Raw genomic sequence first — 20,004 nt, forward strand, 5'->3', positions numbered from 1 at the left:
AATTGGAACACAAACTTGAGGCACAAGGGTTATGTTGTGTTTCTATGTGGTTTTTGCCATGTGATCTTGATTTTAATGTTTACATCAATTTTAAGACTTTAATACGAAGCATATGATGTTTTTATTGATAGTTTACTTGATGGAAAATTTAGATCTAGTGGTTGATCAAAAACCAAAACATATAGTACTCGGTTTTGGAGTAAATGTGCAAACCGATTATATTGGTTGATATTTTTGGATTTTTTGTGATCTTTGACTTGTTTTTTCAAGAAGTTTATTTCTTAGGATTGATTTATGATCATGTTAAGAATATGTTTTTGAACTTTCGAGTTCTTGGTGTTGATTTGAAGAATGATCGATCAAAAGCATCAAGGGTTGTTCTTTGTTGTCAAAAGACTTCATATTTTGGCATGAAGAAAATTGTGATTTTATTATTTGAGTTTTGTTAATATCCTAGTATGATATTAAAGCATATGATGTGATTTTGTATGTTTCATTATTCAGTTTTAGCATCAAAGTTGGAGTTTGAAAGAATTGCAACAAAAATGAAGGATTTTAGCCTTAGTGTGGTTTGGCCTATGCCTGGTACTTGTAGATATGTTATGTACTAAATTTTTCTAATTAGATATTTGGATTTAGGATAAAATTTTCGTGAAAAATGTAAATTATGGTGAGTTTTAGAGTTAGGATACAAAATTCTTAAGTTAAGGGTAAAATGGTAATTTTACCACATGTAGAGGGGTAAAATGGTAATTTTACTTTGAGTCAATAATTTTATATTTCTAAGTATAGTAGCAAGGAGTTTCTAACATTGAGAAATGTCTCCTTACAGTTGCCATTATTCGCAATTAAATTCGTCACGCTTCAATCAATATAAGTTTAAGGGTATTTATGTTATGGTGGAAAGGGAAACCACCTTTTAGGTTATTTATGCATATGTATATGTTATGTTATGCCATGCCATGATTCATTTCTAGTACATAGTTATCTATTGTATGTCACGCATAACTATTGTACCTCACAATTATGTCATGTTTATCTATTCCGCATCATGTTATGTCATATCACTAGTCTCTTGTACATGTTACATCATGTCAAGCTATGCCATCTATCATTTCATTTCATACCATGTAATGTCACGAGCATAGAGTTTGTTACGATAAATAGTACTTTCAATTTAGTTGCATCTTTTATGTTTACCACGACCCCAAGTGCTAGAATGGGGTAATATCCTAGGAGAACTCCATTATTCACACTAGAGTGTTTAAACTAGTGAGAAATTCCCTCAAATGACAAAAAACCATCAACAAGCACGAACCCAGATGGTGCCAACCACAGTTCACATTCATGTTATATGCCCTTGTGCATGTGCAGATTACCTGTCAAGGGATGCATACATTATATACTCACAGCCGGTGTAGATACCTATGGTGTGATGCGTATATAAATATACTCATAGTTGGTGCAGATACATGTGATCTGATGCGGTGTCAGCAGGCACACACGGCATAAGGGGACCTATATAACATCCACAGTTCAAGTTTAGTTAAGCGATTATTATGAGAACACGATTCCAAATTCATGTTCAGTTTTAAGTTCAATTCATGTCATGTTTAGTTTCAATTCATGTCATGTTTATTCAAGTTAGTTTAGTTCGCACTAGTTACAGTTCATGTTCAGTTGTAGTCCATCTCAGTTGAGGTCATGCAACTAAGGATGTAACACATGATGCATGGTACAGTACCTCGAAATCTAGGTGAAGGAAGCAATCAGGAAGACCGAAATCCTCTAATGGGCAATGGAGGGGACAACAAAAGCCCTTCGCCTACTGATGAACGTGCTTAGAAAATAGTAATAGTAGTAAGTGCACGTTCCTAGACCCAAAGTTAAGGATTGTTTAAATGAGAAGTTTCTAATTCACAGTTACCCAAACTTTTCTAGTAATTAAGGGCCCCTGAGGGCGGAAAAGTTAATTATCGATCATGAAAGGACGGATGAAACCTGTGATGACCCGCTTTCGCATGTATTTTCGCTGAAGGGTTGTTTTTATTTTAATTAATATATTAGTTTATTTATTTTAATTTATAGTGTTTTAAAAAATTGGTTTTTAATTTATTTGATGATGTGTTTTATTTCTTTTAGTCATTTTACTGTTTTAATCTCGTTTCGGCAGGTTTGTTTTGTTTTCCTGAAATGAGGATTAGACCTCATCTTTTTTCCTACATCTCTTTTTTTTCCTTTTTCTTTTTTTTCTTCTTTTTCTCTTTCTTTTTCTTCTTTCTTTTTCTTTTTCTTTCTTTTCTTTTTCTTCTTTTTTTCTTTCTTCCCCGTGCGCGTCGACCCCATCTCTCTCTCTCTCTCTCCTCCTCTCCCACGCCGGAGCTGCTTTCTGCCCTCGACCCACCACCGTCCGGCCGCCGTGTGGCACACCGCCCATACAGTTCGACTCCCCTCCCTCCGGCGCAACCCCCCACCAAATCTCAGCCCCATCCGGCCAGCCATTTGGCCGGAAAACCCCCTTAAAGCCTCCACGATTTTTGCCTCAATCCGTCGTTGTCGCTCCACCTCCGGCCACCATTTCTTCACCACTTCATCACCGGTCCCTTGCCGTCCTAACCCACCTATTTTCGGCCTCCAATAGTCACCGGAACAGCTCCCACGAGCTAGCTTTCCTTTTTGGGAAATCCGGCCTCTCTCCGCCGTTTCTGCCGCCACCCACGGCCAACCACCACTTCCAATAGCTTCATAATCATCCTTAGGCCATTCCCTATCAATCTCAAGCCCTGGTTTGTCCTCGTTCAAAAGTGGGTATTTTACAACCCAAGGCCACAGTGAATTTTCACTGTAACGTTGCTTTTTCTCCGCCGTTTGCAACGCCGAGTGTTTTCTAAAATTACTATATAGCGCTATAAGTATTTTCCAAACCCTATTTTCAGATTTAAATATATATTGCTCTTTCAATCATTTTATCTGCTGGTTGGTTGATTCCGGACTGAGTCCGAGGAGTTCGGGGGTCGGATGGATGGAGGACGGAGTTGCTTGTTTTATTGAATTATGTTGGTCGATTATTTTTGTGCATTGATATGGCATTTACATGGTGCATGCACGTGTGTTTTTGTTTAATTGAGAAAAGCCTGTTTATTGGCGTAAGTGGACTTACGGGTGCGTGTGTATCATGACTCCAAGCCGGGATGGGGTATTATCCCGGTGGAGCTCCTCTGGTCACTCGGGAGCGGAATAAACTGAGTGATGTCCCCTGGGTTGTCGCTAGGCGACGACGGGAGCGGGGGCTAGGGGTTGCTTGGCTACGAACGCGCCGGGCGTAGAACCGGGCATCGCCCTACGCACCGACTCTGTGGCCCTTCGCTGGTGAGGGCTAGAGGATGTTTGGCTACGAACACGCGAGGCGTCGAACTGGGCATCGCTCGTTAGGTGTCACATGCGTGGTGGTACTCTGCGGTGTGGCACTGGAGCCAGGGTGTGCGGATGACCCCTAGGGGAGGTGATGGTGCATACGGGTTAAAAATGGATTATGGTTTGAGATGAATAGAGGCCAAATGTGACTTTTGGCTTGGTTTTTGGAAAAGATGTGTTTTTGGGCCAAATGGGATTTCTGGCGTGTGTGGAAAATTATGTTTTATGGGTTTTGCGCATTGGTATCACTTCATGCATGTTGTTTGAGTTCTATGTGTTTTTATCTGGTGGTGTTTGGGTTTTACTTACCTGCGGTACCATTTTTGGTTCCGTAGCTTTTGGTGCAGGTTTTGAGGATGAGAAGGAGGAGGCTGAGCCCGAGGATGCGGCTCCACCAGGTTGCTAATGTCATGCTTTATAATTTGGTTTAAAACTATATTTGTGTTATGCAATATTTTATTTATGTATGTTTTAAACAGCTTGTATTACGTTAAGAAAAAAATTCTGATACCTAGTTATATGACTTTCGTTATCCGCTGCGTGTTTCTTCGTGCACATATGTTGCCTTTGCATACACTTGGCACCCGTCGTTAGGGTGGTGACCCGGGTTGTCACTATCCGGACGTCTCGATTTCCCCGTGTTCGTGCGTGGGGATTTGGAGGCGTCACAGGTGGTATCAGAGCGGTTTGGCTCTGGGTAAAACCACAAGTCCCGTAGGTAGTACCAGAATGTTTTTTAAAGTCGTGTTTTGAAAATTATGTTAAGTAAAGTTATTTGATTTGTTTTATTTGTTTGAGCTTGTTTTTTTGTTTTTATTTATTTGGTTATGTTTTTATAAGTTGGTTTCTTTTGTTTTCTGTGATGTGGTGTTGGTCTGTGGTTCTGTTTTTGTTTGTTGTTGGTTTTATTTGTTTTGTTTTCTGAAAGGGGGTCAAAGGTTATGGTGACAGGAAAAAAAAATAGGGAGACCAAGGAAATCTACTCAGGAGCCACGGGGCAATACCTCAAGGGATGACTCCATAGCCGAAGCAATACGGCAGATGACGGAGTTCATGCAGTAGAATATTAGGCCACAACAGACAGGGCCTTGGCCACAACAAGGAGGACCTTGGCCACCACAAGGGGGTCCCTGGCCACAACAAGGAGGGCCTTGTCCACATCAAGGAGGGTTTTGGCCACAGCCAGGAGGTCCTTGGCCACATCAGGGAGGGCCTTGGATGTACCCGGGAGGGTCCAGTAGCATGGTGCAAGCCGGATGCACCTATGAGCACTTCCTGGCGCATAGAAGCCCACACTTCACTGGAAAAGAGGATCCACTTCAAGCTGGAAAATGGATCAAAGATCTGGAAAGAACATTTGAGGTGTGTGGTTGCACCGAGGCACAACAGGTACTCTACGCCAGCTATCTCTTGCGAGGCACTGCGTCTGATTGGTGGGATACCAAGAGGGTCATGCTGGAATCAGAATTGGGTCTTTCGCTGCTGTGACCTGGCAGCGCTTCAAGAAGGAGTTTAATGATCGCTTCTTTCCCGCATCGGTAAGGAAGCAAAAGGCAAGAGAGTTCTCAAATTTGGTCCAAGGGGGCGCGACAGTGGAACAGTACGCCCGGAGATTCATAGAACTTGGGCGATTTGCTCCTCACCTTATCGCCACCGTGGAGATGCGAGCTGATCGTTTTCAGGAGGGACTACGCCATGACATACGCCGTATGGTGGTCAGCCATCGGATATCCACTTTTCAGGAATTAGTGGATGTGGCCACCCTTGTGGAGCGAGAAAATAATCTGAGTATGGGCTCCCCTCCAGGACATAAGAGACGAAGTTTTTCTGGTGAAGGAAGCAGCTCGGGTTCGCCCCAGAAATTTGTTCAATGGACCGGAACTCGACCTCAAACGTCCTCAGGTGTTCATATGGGAGGACGGGTACCAATTTGTGGAGCATGTAATAGAGCTCATGAGGGCGAGTGTCGGCTGAGTAGTGGACCCCAGTGTTACCGGTGCGGCCAAGTGGGACATATTGCTCGGGATTGCCCCGTCAGAGTTCAAGGAAGCCGTGGAGGTAGACACGGTGGAAGAACCAACTTGAGACAAGCAGTGCAAGCCCGGGTTTATGCTGTCACACCCGGAGAGGTGGATGATGAGGCGCCAGCGACCCATGATGCTGGAGTAATTACAGGTATGGACTAATTTAATTTTAAGTTGGATTTAATTTTTGGTGTATTTGGTTTCTTCTTTGTTTTTTTTTGGATTTCATGGGTTGATGTGTTGGTTCAGGAAGAGTCCGTTTGTATGAGTTTTATGCTTGTACTTTGTTTGATTCCGGTGCGTCGCAGTCATTTGTATCTTCCACGTTTGCGCGGCTGTGTAATTTGGTCACGGAACCGTTGCCGAAGTCTATGGTAGTGGCTCTAGCCGATGGTGAAATGGTGTGGTGTTCCAAGGTTGCTTTGGGATGCCCGTTAAATTTTGATGGAAGGTTCTTGGATGCTGATTTGGTGGTGTTTAAGCTGTTGGGTTTTAATATCATCCTCGGGATGGATTGGCTATACCGATATTCTGCGAGTATTAATTGCAGAAGTCGGGTAATTACCTTTCAGCTTCCAGATGGTGATTGTCTGGAATTTGTTAAAAGAAAAGCCGGTAATTATATCGGCAATTCAAGCAAAAAGGGAGATTGCATGGGGAGCGGATGCATTCTTGGTTCAGATGGTGTCCACGCCGTCCGAGAAGAAGTCTTTGGCAGACATTCCAGTTGTAGAAGAATTCCCCGATGTGTTTGTGGACGACTTGCCCGGACTACCCCCTGTGCGGGAAATGGAATTTGTTATAGACTTGGAACCTGGAGCGGCTCCTGTGCATAAAGCTCCTTATCGCATGGCACCGGCTGAATTAAAAGAGTTGAAGACTCAGTTGCAAGAACTGGTAGAGAAGGGATTTATTCAGCCTAGTACTTCACCGTGGGGTGCACCAGTTTTGTTTGTTAAAAAGAAAGATCGAACCCTCCGTATGTGCATAGATTATCGGGAATTGAATAAGGTGACCATCAAAAATAAATATCCTCTCCCGCGGATAGATGATTTATTTGATCAGCTTCAAGGAGCAGCCGTGTTCTCTAAAATTGATCTGAGGTCAGGATACTACCAGCTGAGGATCAGAGACAAGGATGTGCCTAAAACTGCTTTCAGGTCGAGGTATGGGCATTATGAATTTAAGGGGATGCCGTTTGGGTTAGCTAATGCCCCTGCTGCTTTCATGGATTTAATGAATCGAGTATTTCGACCTTATCTGGATTCATTTGTGGTAGTATTCATCGATGATATTCTGATTTATTCCCGAGATGTTGAAGAGCCTGTGTATCATCTTCGTCTGGTACTTGGGAAATTGAGAGAACACCAATTGTACGCCAAGCTCAGCAAGTGTGAATTCTGGTTGGAAGAAGTTAAATTTCTTGGGCATGTAATTTCCCGAGACGGAGTGGCTGTTGATCCTAGTAAGGTAGAAGCCATTTTGTCATGGCAGCGCCCGACTACAGTGCATGAGATCCAGAGTTTCTTGGGGCTGGCCAGATACTACCGAAGATTTGTGGAGGGATTTGCTCGCCTATCCGGACCTCTCACAGCTTTGACTCGGAAGAATACAGAATTTGTTTGGTCAGATAAGTGTGAGAGAAGCTTCCAAGAATTAAAGAACAGGTTGACGACGGCACCAGTGTTAGCGCTCCCAGAACCGCATAAGCCATTCGTAGTCTTCAGTGATGCGTCCAAGTTTGGTTTGGGTTGTGTCCTTATGCAGGAGGACGGGTTGTTGCCTATGCATCTCGTCAGCTAAAGGACCATGAGAAGAATTATCCGACGCACGATTTAGAATTGGCTGCAATTGTTTTTGCTCTCAAGATCTGGCGGCACTTCTTGTATGGGGAAGCTTGTGAGGTATTTACTGATCACAAGAGCTTGAAGCATTTGTTTTCCCAGAAAAATCTGAATATGACGCAGAGGCGATGGCTAGAGCCAATCAGTGACTATCAGTGTGAGATCAAGTACCATCCGGGGAAGGCTAATATAGTCGCTGATGCTTTGAGCCGAAAGTCGCACTTGGAAGATGAAGCCGAGCCGTCAGAATTTGATTCGTTGCTTTGCAGGATGAGAAGGCTCCTTATTGAGAGTTCGCAGCAAGAAGAGATTTTATCTTTAGTTCTGGATATTCGGGTAACCGATTTTGAAGAATTGAAGACTCTTCAAAGGAAGGATCCGAATCTGCTGAATATCAGAAAAAGAGTAAGAAAATCTCGAGGGCCGTTGCATTTTAGCATGTATAAAGATGGGATAGTTCGATTCTGAGATCGCAGAATGGTCCCTAAAGATTCAGAATTCAAGGAGCGGATCATGGTGGAAGCTCATGTGGCCCCTTATTCAGTTCATCCCGGCAGTACAAAGATGTATCGGGACTTGAAGAAAAATTACTGGTGGGATGGAATGAAGAAGGATATTGCCTTATATGTTGAGAAATGCCACACATGCCATCAAGTGAAGGCTGAGCATCAAAGACCTGCAGGTATGCTCCAACCCCTCCCTATTCCTGAGTGGAAATGGGATGACATCACGATGGACTTTGTAGTGGATTTGCTGAGAACGCCTAGTGGGAAAAATTCTGTTTGGGTGATTGTTGACCGGTTAACGAAAAGTGCTCATTTCCTGCCTGCTAATAACACCGACTCTTTGGGTAAGTTGACCCGCTTGTATGTCAAGGAGATAGTGCGGCTGCACGGCATACCAAAGAGTATAGTGTCAGATCGAGACCTGAGGTTCACGTCGCAGTTCTGGAAGAGTTTGCAGGCAGCTTTGGGTACTAAGTTGAAGTTCAGTACTGCATATCACCCGCAGACAGACGGCCAGTCAGAGCGCACAATACAGACCTTTGAAGACATGTTGCGAGCATGTGTCATGGAATTTCAAGGGAGTTGGGAAAATCATTTGCCGCTCATCGAGTTTGCGTATAATAATAGCTTCCATGCGACCATTCAGATGGCTCCCTATGAAGCTCTTTATGGGAGAAAGTGTAGGTCGCCCTTGTGTTGGGATGAAGTCGGGGAGAGTAGGATAATTGGACCCGAAATAATTCAAGAGATGCAAAGCCAAGTCTGGATCATCAGAGATAAAATGGCGGCAGCTCAAAGTCGCCAGAAAAGCTACGCTGATACCAGGAGGAGAGAGTTGTTTTTTGAAGTTGGTGATTGGGTTTATCTCAAAGTCTCTCCCATGAGAGGTGTTAAGCGTTTTGGTAAGAAGAGGAAGTTGGATCCGAGGTATGTCGGCCCTTTTCAGATTCTAGAGAAGGTAGGGTCCGTCGCCTATAGAGTTGCTTTGCCAGGATATTTTAGGGATATTCATGATGTCTTCCATGTATCATCCCTGAAGAAGAGCTTTGGACAGCAAGAGCCACGTTTCGTCGACCTAGCGGGTATTCAGTTGCAACCGGATCTCACTTATGAAGTTGTTCCGTCGCAGATCATGGATTGGAAGGAGCAACAGTTGAGGTCGAAGACGATACCTTTGGTTAAAGTGGCTTGGGGAGATCCGTTAGCTCAAGACTTCTCTTGGGAACGAGCAGCGGACATGAGGGAGCAGTACCCGTACTTGTTTGAAGGATGAAGGTATGTATCTTAATCTTGGTCACAGATGGTTTGTGTGTTTTTATGTGGCTTCTTTAAGTTGGTGGTTGATCTTGCAAATTTCGAGGACAAAATTTTTTTTTAAGGGGGGAGGATGTGATGACCCACTTTCGCGTGTATTTTCGCTGAAGGGTTGTTTTTATTTTAATTAATATATTAGTTTATTTATTTTAATTTATTGCGTTTTAAAAAATTGGTTTTTTATTTATTTGATGATGTATTTTATATCTTTTAGTCATTTTACTGTTTTAATCTCGTTTCGGCGGGTTTGTTTTGTTTTCCCGGAATGAGGATTAGACCTCATCTTTTTTCCTACATCTCTTTTTTTTCCTTTTTCTTTTTTTCTTCTTTTTCTCTTTCTTTTTCTTCTTTCTTTTTCTTTTTCTTTCTTTTCTTTTTCTTCTTTTTTTCTTTCTTCCCCATGCACGTCGACCCCGTCTCTCTCTCTCTCTCCTCCTCTCCCACGCCGGAGCTGCTTTCTGCCCTCGACCCGCCGCCGTCCGGCCGCCGTTCGGCACACCGCCCATACCGTTCGACTCCCCACCCTCTGGCGCAACCCCCCACCAAATCTCAGCCCCATCCGGCCAGCCGTTTGGCCGGAAAACCCCCTTAAAGCCTCCACGGTTTTTGCCTCGATCCGCCGCCGTCGCTCCGCCTCTGGCCACCATTTCTTCACCACTTCATCACCGGTCCCTTGCCGTCCTAACCCACCTATTTTCGGCCTCCAATAGTCACCGGAACAGCTCCCACGAGCTAGCTTTCCTTTTTGGGAAATCCGGCCTCTCTCCGCCGTTTCTGCCACCACCCACTGCCAACCACCACTTCCAATAGCTTCATAATTATCCTTAGGCCATTCCCTATCAATCCCAAGCCCTGGTTTGTCCCCGTTCAAAAGTGAGTATTTTACAACCCACGGCCACAGTGAATTTTCACTGTAACGTTGCTTTTTCTCCGCCGTTTGCAACGCCAACTGTTTTCTAAAATTACCATATAGCGCTGTAAGTATTTTCCAAACCCTATTTTCAGATTTAAATATATATTGCTCTTTCAATTATTTTATCTGCTGGTTGGTTGATTCCGGACTGAGTCCGAGGAGTTCGGGGGTTGGATGGATGAAGGACGGAGTTGCTTGTTTTATTGAATTATGTTGGTTGATTATTTTTGTGCATTGATATGGCATTTACATGGTGCATGCACGTGTGTTTTTGTTTAATTGAAAAAAGCCTGTTTATTGGCGTAAGTCGACTTACGGGTGCGTGTGTATCACGACCCCAAGCCGGGATGGGGTATTATCCTGGTAGAGCTCCTCTGGTCACTCGGGAGTGGAATAAACTGAGTGATGTCCCCTGGGTTGTCGCTAGGCGACGACGGGAGCGGGGGCTAGGGGTTGCTTGGCTACGAAAGCGCCGGGCGCGGAACCGGGCATCGCCCTACGCACCGACTCCGTGGCCCTTCGCTGGTGAGGGCTAGAGGATGCTTGGCTATGAACACGCGAGGCATGGAACTGGGCATCGCTCATTAGGTGTCACATGCGTGGTGGTACTCTGCAGTGTGGCACTGGAGCCAGGGTGTGCGGATGACCCCTAGGAGAGGTCATGGCGCATACAGGTTAAAAATGGATTATGGTTTGAGATGAATAGAGGCCAAATGTGACTTTTGGCGTGGTTTTTGGAAAAGATGTGTTTTTGGGCCAAACGGGATTTTTGGCGTGTGTGGAAAATTATGTTTTATGGGTTTTGTGCATTGGTATCACTTCATGCATGTTGTTTGAGTTCTATGTGTTTTTATCTGGTGGTGTTTGGGTTTTACTTACCTGCAGTACCATTTTTGGTTCCGTAGCTTTTGGTACAGGTTTTTAGGATGAGGAGGAGGAGGCTGAGCCCGAGGATGCGGCTCCGCCGGGTTGATGATGTCATGCTTTATAATTTGGTTTAAAACTATATTTGTGTTATGCAATATTGTATTTATGTATTTTTTAAACAGCTTGTATTACGTTAAGAAAAAAATTCTGGTACTTAGTTATATGACTTTCGTTATCCGCTGCGTGTTTCTTCGTGCACATATGTTGCCTTTGCACACACTTGGCACCCGTCGTTAGGGTGGTGACCCGGCTTGTCACCATCCGGACGTCTCGATTTCCCCGTGTCCGTGCGTGGGGATTTGGGGGCGTCACAAGATCGGTTGATACATTGAGGACCAAAAGGTATTGTACACTAGGTACCTTTCCCAAAGAGAAGCTCGCATTTGGTGGGATACACGAAGATAATTTCTGGTAAGGGAGCTGGGACCGCTAGCTGCATTGACCTGGGGAAGATTTAAAAAGGAGTTTGACGACAAATTTTTTCCAAATTCTGTCAAACAACAAAAGTCACAACATTTTGGTATCACATCATATGGGTTCACATCATTTGGTATCACAGCCAGGTTTTCAATTAGGTCTGATTTTATCTTTTAATTCTTGCATCTTTAAATTTAATTCTAGGGCTTCATTGTTCTAGGTTACAAAAAAAGAAAAATTGCAGAAATTTTTTTTTCTTAGGGCTGCCAAATTACTCTATCATTCAGGTTCTTTGTGTTTTGGTTTTTTGGAATTAGGGATGTTTTGTTCTTCATCATCTAGGGTTTCATTGATTCTGTTCTAGTTTCTTGTTAATTTTTATGTGTTTGAATTTAATTATTTGATTGTCACAATTGAATATTGCTATTTGCGATTGAATTAGTGAGAAAAGAAAAGAAAATTCAAAAAAAAAAAAAAAGAAAGAAAAGGATTTTGGGTATAGCTGTTTGAAATATTTTGCCATATGAAATTGAGTGATTTGGCATTGATTGAGCCTTATTTTTAAAGGGTTGAATACATCTTTCTCGTTAGTATCTTGTTTTATAATTACTCTTTCCCTTGTATCAATTCCTTGGGTTTCATGTCATTTTATTCCATCTGTGTTTCTCTTGTTCTTGTTTCTTGGACCTAATCACTAGTTGAAATAAAACAAGATTGTATTGTCTTATTGAGTTTAATTAGTTCTTAAAGAACTTGAGTGGGAAAACTTTTGAGGTAAAAGGCAAGAACGTGTGAGATCATTATCGAGAAAAAGTCAATTAAGAGTGAAATACGAGTGTCATTATTCAAGTGTAAACACATAAGGGAGTGTGTGAGGTTTTTACTACTAAGATTCTTTTTGTGCAACCTATACGATATCTCATAAAAGTAACTCATCACCAAAAGAGATGATAGATAACTCATTCTTTGTGTTGCAGTCCATGCAACAAAAGTTCGAACGGTTGAATTTGGCTTGGGAGAAGTGAGGGATAGAATGGATCAACAAGGTGCAATGATTAAAAATCTGCAAGGTGGGAGATATAGGAGGAGACGTGAGCCTAATATTGAGCATGAGTATGAGCATGAAGGGCATGGTGAGTCTCTTATTTCTAGGTGCGCTCTCAATACACAAATTAAAATAGATGATATGGAGCGGCAAAGAGATAATATTTTTCATACTATATGCCACATCAACAACAAGGTGTGTAGTATAATCATTGATGGAGGAAGTTGTAGTAATGTGGCTAGGACAACTTTAATTGAGAAATTCAATTTTCCTACCTTAAAACACCCTAGACCATACAAATTGCAGTGGTTGAATGATTGTGGGAAGGTTAGGATAAATAAGCAAGTGCTTGTATCCTTTTCAATTGAAAAGTATCAAGATGAGGTGCTCTATGATTTGTGTCTATGCATGCTGACCAGATTTTGTTGGAGAGGCCATGGTAGTGTGATAGGAAAGTGATCCATCATGGGTTCCAGAACATGTATAATTTTGAAAATGATGGAAAAATAATCAAACTTACTCCTTTAACTCCAACAGAGTTTCATGAGGACCAACTGAAGTTGAAAAGTAAGGTTAATAAAAAAAAGAATGAGTGAAAGTAAGGTTGATCAAAATAGAAAGAATGAAAGTGAGGTTGATCAAAAAAAATAAGAGAAAGTGAGATTAATAAAAAAGAAAGAGTGAAAGTAAGATTAATGACTCACTCAAAAATGAGTAGCACTAATGCTATCCCAAGTGCAGGAGGATGTCGTGTAATAATTAGGAATAAATTTGTAATATCCGCTCTTTCTTTCTTCTTCTTTACGTACAAGCCTTGATCCACGTGTCAAACTTCGGTGTATGTGTTGAGCCTTGCTCTATGTGTCGAGAGTCAGTCTATCTGACTAGCCTCGATCTACATGTTGAATCTTATCCTACGTGTTGTATCTCGATGGCGTGTTCTGGAAGTTACTATGCGGATTTCAAAGTAAGATAGATATTTTAATGCTTACGAATATTTTAAATATTATGAAAATATCTATAGAAAATATCTATAGAAGATATTTTCAGAAAATATCTATAGAAGATATTTTCAGTATTATTAAATAAGCTTGTTTTAATGTACCACAATTATAATATTTTAATGAGCTCTGAAAATATTATAATTGTGAATAATATCTTATATTAAATATTTTAGTTGTTTTAAAATATTAAGATGTTTAATTTTACGTTGAAAACTCTTATTTAAATTAAATGGTTTTATCCTCTTTGAGTGATTAATGATACATTATCAATTTAGATAATGATGAAGAAATATTATTTTATAAACTTTAGTTTATAAAATAATATTTTATCTTAATTCCTCTCAGTGTTTTGTTTAAGTGTTTTATGCACTTTGATTAATTAATGATACTTTATCATTTTATATAATGATCAAGAAAATATTATTTTATAAACCTTAGTTTATAAAATAATATTCTATTTTAATTTCTCTTAGTGTTTTATTAAAGTGTTTTATTTAAATCAGTGTTTTAATTCATCGTTAGATCCTTTTGAGGATCCCGAAGCGTAGGATTGAAGATAAATACCCAGGCCCCTACCCTTTCCCTTCAGTCTTTTCTCTTTTTCTTTTCTTTTTTTTTCTCTCTTCTCTCTCCCTCGTGCACGTCCAGCCGTGCTTCATCACTGTGCATGGACTTCCATGTCCGTTCGGTTGAAGCTCCAGTTGGCGCCACCTTCGGCCGCCGTGCCTCACCTCCCACACCGGCGTGATCCTCCCTCACCGGCGACCTCCACTGCACTGGTTGTGTGCTTTACCGGCCACCGAGTCTCTCTCTATCTCCCTTCAAAGAAATGGGTCTTCAACCCTTTTTCACCTCTTTGGACCACCATACACGGTTGAAACGGCCACCAAGCACCACCAATGGAACCACCATGTTAAGGGCTTCCTCCCCATGTCCTTATTTCTCCCTAACTCTCACTCTTTCTCTGATGGGTCTTCACACACACACGTTCGGTTGCACCGCCGTGCACCGCCGTACACGGCCACCCATAGTGTTTCACCACCACCACCTTGTTCCTCTCATCACCACGAACTTCCCCAAGAAATTCCATGGCCAACGGAGCTATGTAGAGCTCTCACTCTCCCTCACTCTCCAAGGCCGAAAATGGCTTCAAACGGCCGATCCGCCGCCGTGAGCCACCGTATGGCCACCACCTCGCCACCACAGCTCTACCACATGTTCCTCTACCTTTCCCTAGCTTGCCATGAAGTTCTATGGTCTTCCACCACCTCAAGCAAACACCCACCATTCGTATTCACTGTTCATGGCATGATGCCGCCGTGCTCCGCCACCTTTGACCACCACGAGGCCATCATGAGCCTTTCCAAGGCCACGCCTAGCTATCCTCAAGCCTGAACCGCCACTTTATGTGGTGGACAGCCACCGTACGCGGTGTTACCGCCACGTATGCTCCTCCGACGCATGATCGTGATGAGCAGCGAGCGACGCACGGGTTATCCCGTCGATGGTATAACCCTCTATCTCTAGTTATTTATGTTTAAAGTAGTTGATTGGTTGGATCGTAGACTGTGTAGTTAGTATTTGTGGAGTTCGCTGCGTAGTTGTGAAGCGAAGTGTAGTTGTGAAGTGTTGGGCTTGATTGTGTAGCATTGTGGACTATGTTGTGAAGTATGGGCGTGAGATGGATGCCACAGATGTGATACGGCGTGTAGTGTGAAGAGAGTATGCGTGAAGCGTACTCTGTGTAATGCAGCGACGCGTCGTGTCACGTGTGTTGTAGTGATGTGTGGCGTAGAAGAAAGGGAGTGCATGGAGTGTACTCCGTGTTGTATGGCGATGCACCGTGTGATGTGCATCGTGATGATGAGTGTTGTAACGAAAGGAGTACTCATGGCGCGTACTCCGTGTCGCATAGCAATGCACCGTGAGGTGTGTATCGTAGTGATGTTGTCATAGTGTGGATAGAAGAGAGTTCACGTGAGTGTACTCTATACGAGGTCATGATACACTGGATGGCGTGTCACGAAGGGTTGGCTAGCCTGTACTCTATACGAGGTCGTGACATAGCCTGTAGTCCAGGGTGACGAGATTTACCTTGTGGTTGACTATGGCTAAAGGTATATGGAAGTGGTGAAAAGGTATCAGAGAGTGCAACAGAAGCACAATGGGCCCCGTATTGTAACTCGAGATTCTGTCTTGAGCTGCATAATGTGACAGAGGCACATTTGTGGATGCAGTCCTCTTGTCAAGTGGCGGGAACTGTGTAACAGTGTCCCGAAGCAGTAGTGATGTGTCCTGTAGTCCAAGGTAACGAGTATTGCCTTGAGACTGACTTGTGACTAAGAGTATAAGGAAGTGATGGAGAAGTATCACAGCGTGCAGTGGAAGCATGATGGGTATCGTGATGTGACTCGGGATTTATCTCGAATTACGTGACGTGACAGAGGTGCATTTATGGATGCAATCCTCTCCCATTAAGTGTTGGGATGAGCTTATAAAGAGCCGGAAAGTAGGAAAAGTCCTATCGACCGGGTCTTAACAAGTTGGTATTGGAGTTTGAAGCTTGTTTATACAAGCAGGCGTTTATTCGAATTATAAGTTGCTTTTAGGTGATAAAAAAAAGAGATGAGATACTTGTGTCTCTGGCAAGACAAGTGTACCAGACAGGTTTACCATATGTAATGGGTAATCTGTTCTGATCATGGTTACATGGTATTTTAATCCTAGAGTTGGCTTGAATTCATGTAGCCTAAATGGATGGAATGAAGATGTAGCATGGGCTAGGATACGTGAAGATAGTAATGGGTGAGCATATAGTTTAAGGTTGGGACGCATGACTCTATATGTCAGAATTATGCGTTAAATTGTGTAAATAGAAGAACGAGACGGAGGTCTTAGTGTCTTAACCCTAAGGTGAATCACAGAGATTCACTTTAAGGAATAAGACCCCGAAAGTTTTAGCATTGTAAATAGTACGTAAGAGCCCAGGGATGGATAGAGAATGTTTCAAGCAAAGCATAGTTCTATTTTCTAGAATAGTTACTTATGCATTAGATAGATGATGACATAAAGTTATGTGTATGCATGTAGGTTGCCATCTGACATGCACATGAATGGACTGCATGAATTGAGTATGGCATGAAGTCCAGGTAAGTGTTACGTTCATACTCTTCTAGAGTTTTCTCTATAAAAATGAAGAATAAGACGAAAGCTTTTCTGTAAAAAGAAAAATAAAACGTAAGTTTTCAAGTATAAGTACGTAGCGGCCTTCCTTGGCAGCCCCTTTTCATGCACCCAAAGTATGTACGTGTATGCATGTGAATGGATGCTATAAGTAGTACGTATTGTATGTATATTTATGAAAGGAAACGAAACGAAGCTTTAAAAGACGTTATAACTGTTAAGGACTGTAAGGATTGATAAAGAAAGACAACTATCTTTTCTAAAATAAAATAACTCTTTCTAAAACAGCTTTAATGGAAAAGAAAGAAAATCAGTTTTCCTCTTAAAGAAACTTCTCTTAAAGCAACTTTTATGAAAATAAAGAAAATTATGCTTTAAACGATACGAATGAAAAGGAAAGGACTGTAAAGAAATGAACGGATTGAATGTATGATGTATGAAAATACATAATGGCCACATGGACTGGACTAGAAATGATATCAAAGAAATGGGCAGATTGCAATGCTGGGTAAGTAGTACTGGTAGTGCACCCAGTGCTGCACCCTGACTGAATGGATTCCCAACCCGCGGCCACGGGCGGAATCAGGTCCAAAAGACCGCTAACCCCAGCGCACGGGGCGTAACAGTGTGCAACGGCCACATGAAAGTGATAAGAATGAACGAATGCATGTTAAGAATGGATGCATGTATGTATGTATGAATGAATGGACCGAATGCATGAATGTACGTAAGTAAGAAAAGATGATTTAATGAACGTATGTATGCATGAAGGTACGTAGAAATATAAATGCATGAAAAGATTCTTTAAGTAACGAAGGCAGCGATGCGTGGGGAACTGTTTTAAAGAAGAAATCATGTTTTAAATAAAAACCCCACCTCGAAATGTTTTCAAACGAAAAGAAAGACGTATGCATGCTACGTAAGATATGTATGTATGGAATGATAACTGAATGACTGAAAAACTATGTTATTATATTTTGACTGTATGAAGTAATGCTTACGAGTCATCGACTCATTTTAGTTTTTATGTGTGCCCTCCCAGGCATAAGATGAGCATGACAGGTCAGAACAGGCACAGTCCAAGGGAAAGAGCACGAAGGCCTAGGCAAGATGTTTCACATTAAAAGCTTTAATTATGTAATGTAATGTTTTCCGCTGAAAGTTTTAATTAAGAAAAAAATGAGATTTTATTTATAACATGGAGTCTTTTGTATCCTGGTATGTATGGAAAAGAGATTGAAAAGGAATCGTAATTCCCGTCGGTTTTTATCAAAATCGATATGAAAAAGGACCCACCACAAGGACGGGTGTTACAAAATTCCTAGATCGTCTCCTCAGGGAAAGTTGCTTAAAATTAAACTCGTTGAAAAAATGTGAAAAACTTCACAAAGAGAAAATAAAATGAGGGTATATGCAATGGATGGAAAAGGGTATTAGTCATGGACTAGATTCATGTCTTTTGATTTTTTTTTGTTTGTTGGATTGGAATGTAAAGGACTAATAAATTAAACTCAGAAATTAATAAAACTAAATTAAGCATTAAACTAAATTAGAAAGTAATTGACAAAACATGAACGGAAAATTTAAAATGCCCAAACCCAAGATTCTAGAATTCATCTTTGTAATTAAATCACGAATTCTCAAAACAACACATAACAGTTGTAATCACTATTAAATGAAAACTTAAAGAAGTAAGAAAAATAAATAACACGAAATAAGTAAACAGAAACTCAAAGTATTCTATAAACGTTAAACTGAAGTTAAATAAAATAGGGAACGAAAAGTCTAAACGAAAACTTCCTTTCACTATTCAATTGAAATTCGAAACAAAAAGGAACAATTTCTCACGTATCACTCTTGAAAATTAATCTCTAAACCTTTAATAAAAACTCTAACAATTCCTCTGCTCTCCACGTATGATGTTCAGAAAAATCAAAAACAAAAACAAAAGCTTAAAACCAAACCTTTCTTGCAATAAATTAAGGTAACACAATTAATTAGAACTTCTAAAACAATTCTTTATGAAACAAAATAGCACACTTGATTAAAACTTCTAAAACAATTTCTTTTTGTTACATGAAATAAACTAGTAATGAAACAAACTAGCACACTTAATATTAAGGTATTACTCTTAATGAAATAAAAGTCTAGAACAAATCTTAATACACTTAATAAAAATGCTAAAACAACAAAGCTTTGAAACTAAAAGGAGAAACAAAATTTCTTAAAACAAAAAGGAACTAATTCTTTCAAGTACATAGCAGAAAATTGTGTGTGTTGAGTTGTGTTTGTCTAAGTTTGAGTTGTCCTAGTTGTTGTCCTTGTAAGCTTCAGACTGCACCCATTTTATAGCCGAACATCTTGGCTACTTTATCTCTCATTCAATTGGTTTCACACTTCAATCTTGCATTCACACCTCAATTGGTTTCACACTTTATTCTTACATTCACACCTCAATTTCGGCCACTTGCATTCCTCTTTAATTGCCGTGTCTTGCATTGCATTCCTCCTCTCTTATTTTATTCAATTGGTTTATTAATTCAAACCAAACAACCAAGTCTTCATGCCTAACTTCTTGCCTAACTTGTTGACTAACTTCATGCCTAACTTGTTGACTAACTTCATGCCTAACTTGTTGCCTAACTTCTTGCAAATTCATACACGGTTTCTTCATTGCCTCCCAGCCGACTTCTTCAATCTGTTTTCTTCAATCTGTTATTTCAATTTCAGCACACAACAATTCATTCACCTACTGCTTCTAGTCGGTCCAAACAAATTCAATTCATTCCCCCTTCAATCACCTCTCTCCTGCACCTCATTTTCGTCCAGCACAACACAACTCCCATATATATATATATATATATATCTTTAGATGGCTGCCATGTCAAATTTGGTGGAGAGGCAGCCTAATTCTTCAATGTAGATTCGGTGGACAGCAGCCTTCAATGACTTTCAGCTCATTCATTCCTTCATTTCGGTGGACAGCAATTGGTGGACAGCAGCCTTCTTCTTCCTTCATTTCGGTGGAGACCAATTGGTGGACAGCAGCCTTCTTCTTCCTTCATTTCGGTGGAGACAGCAGCAGCCTTTGATTGCACCAATCCATCACATGTTCCTCACCTTAATTTAGCTGCACCAACCGATGTAAGTTAAGCCAAACAAGCAGCCTTTCAATTAATGTATAATTTAGGTGGGTTGGAAATGAGTTGGTGGATTTGTGGGGTGATTGGTGTAGCCGTGTATGAGGTTAGATGGAGTTGGGATTTTTTGAATGGTGGGAAAGCTCACGACAAAGTATGAACAAGGCATGAACATAATGAACCATGGTTTGCACGAAAAATGGAGATGGAGATTAAAAAAAAGAAAACACTCAACAACAAAATAACACAAATGAAAAATTAGCTTGAGCAACT

This window comes from Carya illinoinensis, chromosome 3, assembly GCF_018687715.1.
Source record: "Carya illinoinensis cultivar Pawnee chromosome 3, C.illinoinensisPawnee_v1, whole genome shotgun sequence".
Classification (NCBI taxonomy): domain Eukaryota; kingdom Viridiplantae; phylum Streptophyta; class Magnoliopsida; order Fagales; family Juglandaceae; genus Carya; species Carya illinoinensis.